This window comes from Pteropus vampyrus, unplaced genomic scaffold (assembly GCF_000151845.1).
Source record: "Pteropus vampyrus isolate Shadow unplaced genomic scaffold, Pvam_2.0 Scaffold208, whole genome shotgun sequence".
NCBI classification, from domain to species: Eukaryota; Metazoa; Chordata; class Mammalia; order Chiroptera; family Pteropodidae; genus Pteropus; species Pteropus vampyrus.
The window spans coordinates 3480477-3482595 of record NW_011888989.1 but is presented as its reverse complement, the minus strand read 5'-3'; the positions used below and the strand labels follow the sequence as shown (position 1 = coordinate 3482595).

General features: G+C 36.3%; 1 pseudogene; it reads right to left on the bottom strand.

The window, feature by feature from the left end:
- Positions 1–155: 155 nt before the first annotated feature.
- LOC111747033 lies at positions 156–274 on the bottom strand (annotated as a pseudogene).
- Positions 275–2119: the final 1845 nt, after the last annotated feature.

Genomic DNA, 2119 nt, shown 5'->3' with positions numbered 1-2119 from the left:
TCATTAACTTGTAGATTTTTCTCCAGTAAAGATAAAAATAATTTTTCTGATAGGAATATAACACAAAAGTTATAGTTTTATTGTCATATGATATTAACCAGTTTTGTATCTAACAGAACAATCTTTTAAATTAGATGTTTAATTTTTTTTTTTAATGCCTACAGCACCTGATCTTCCTAGGTGGTCTCCCAACCAAGTACTAACCAGGCCTGACCCTGCTTAGCTTCCAAGATCAAACAATATCGGGCGTGTTCAGGGTAGCATGGCCGTAGGGTTGGTTTTTTATTTTTGGGTTGCCTTTCGTTTTTAGGAATTAAAGGGGGGTTGGTTTTCCCTTTTACCGTTTTCCCTTGCTGCGGACCGGGGCAATTTTTCTTGGTTGGGGGGTTTGGGGCACCCAGTCCTGCACAGAGTGAAGAGGGTCCTTTGGCGGAGAATGAAGAAAGAATTCAACACACACGCCAAAGTTAAAGTCAAAAGGAAAGTTTATTAGAAAAGGGGTAACACTCCTTTTAGAGGCAGAGAGTGAGAGGGACAGTGAGAGGGAAGTGGAAAGGCAGTGAGTAGGGCTGAGTGTTCAGGGAATTCAGTTTATATGTCATTCTTTAGTTCCTGTGAGTTATAGTTTCAAAGACTTTGTTAACCTGTTTCCTTTAATGTGGACTTACAGTGAGGAAGGGGAAGAGTATGTAGCATGAAAAGGCAAGAATATGTAGAGTGAAAGGCCTGCTGGCAGTTCCCAGCCTTTAATGCATAGATTATCCAAGGTTTTAGCCATAGGAAATGACTGTTTTTCCTGTTCCCCCTTCACAGGGTGTGATAAATGGGTTGTTAGCAATTCCAGCAGAAATCTTCCTTTGTTCTGCAGGTGTCTGCCTGGCCGGGCTGCACAGCTGATCAGCATATTAGAGTCTCTGATTGTGGCTTGATTAACATTTTAATTCTCTTGCCTCCTCCCCACTTTACCCCCAAGTGATAACATCTTGCAGAACTGAAGTGCAATATCACTGTCGAACTGATCCACACACAGAACATGTCCATCACAAGGATCACTTTAAAGCCACACACACTTCTCTTAAGTCCCCACCTCTTTCTTAACCCCTGGCAGCATTAATTTTGCTCTTCATTTCTGTAAATTTGTCATTTCAGAATACTATGTAAAAGAATCATATAGTATGTAACCTTTTGAGATTGGCTTTTTTTCACACAGCATAATTTTCTGGAGATTCATCCAGGTGAAAGGTGGATGCTTTTATTTAAAATTTTCTTTTTCAAAGGCTTATGAATATCCAGTTCCTCAAATACTCTTTGAACCAGGCTTATTGTTTGTTCCCTCACTGATAAGTTGAAAAAAATCTCAGCTGTGTGTTCCTTCTCTATTTGTATGAGTTACAATTTTTACGTTTTAAAAATAATACTTTGAAATAACTACTTATAATTTCTATATTTTGAAAATAATACTTTGACATAACTACTTCTCCTTGTGTTTGCCTTCTATGGATCATTCCCAGTTGACTCAGTTTTTTCTTTAGAAACTTGTACCTAGTCAGAAAAGATAAGATCATCTTTCATTCCTCCAGTCAGAACAAAAATGTGATTTGCTTTGTTTGACTTTCAAAGTAATGATAAGAAACATGTTTTCTCTCCAGTGATAGGTTATTTCTGTGAGATTTTGGAATGAGTTATAAAGAAAGATGTTTTAAAATAGCATTTTAATCCTATACCACTGGTTCTTTCATTTATTTATTTATTTTAGCAAAGCTTCCAACAGTATATCAGCATAGAAATTTATGAGATTTGGTCAAAAAACTCCATGTGTCCTTCAGACTTCAATTTTTTTTGCTTCTAGTGAGAAGTAGGTAATATATGATAGAGATCATCACTTAATAGAAAAGGTATGTTTTCTCTGATGGGAAGAATTGAAGCCATTTAGTCCATTCCACTGTTTTGGAGCATTAACATAAATCTTCTTTTAAAAAAACAAACGACGAAAATTTACTATGGAAAATCTCAGACGTACACATAAGCAGAAAGAATAGTATAATAAACCTCCATGTAACCATCATTTAAATTCACTATTAGTACTATTTAGCCAATCTTGCTTCATATATACCCATCG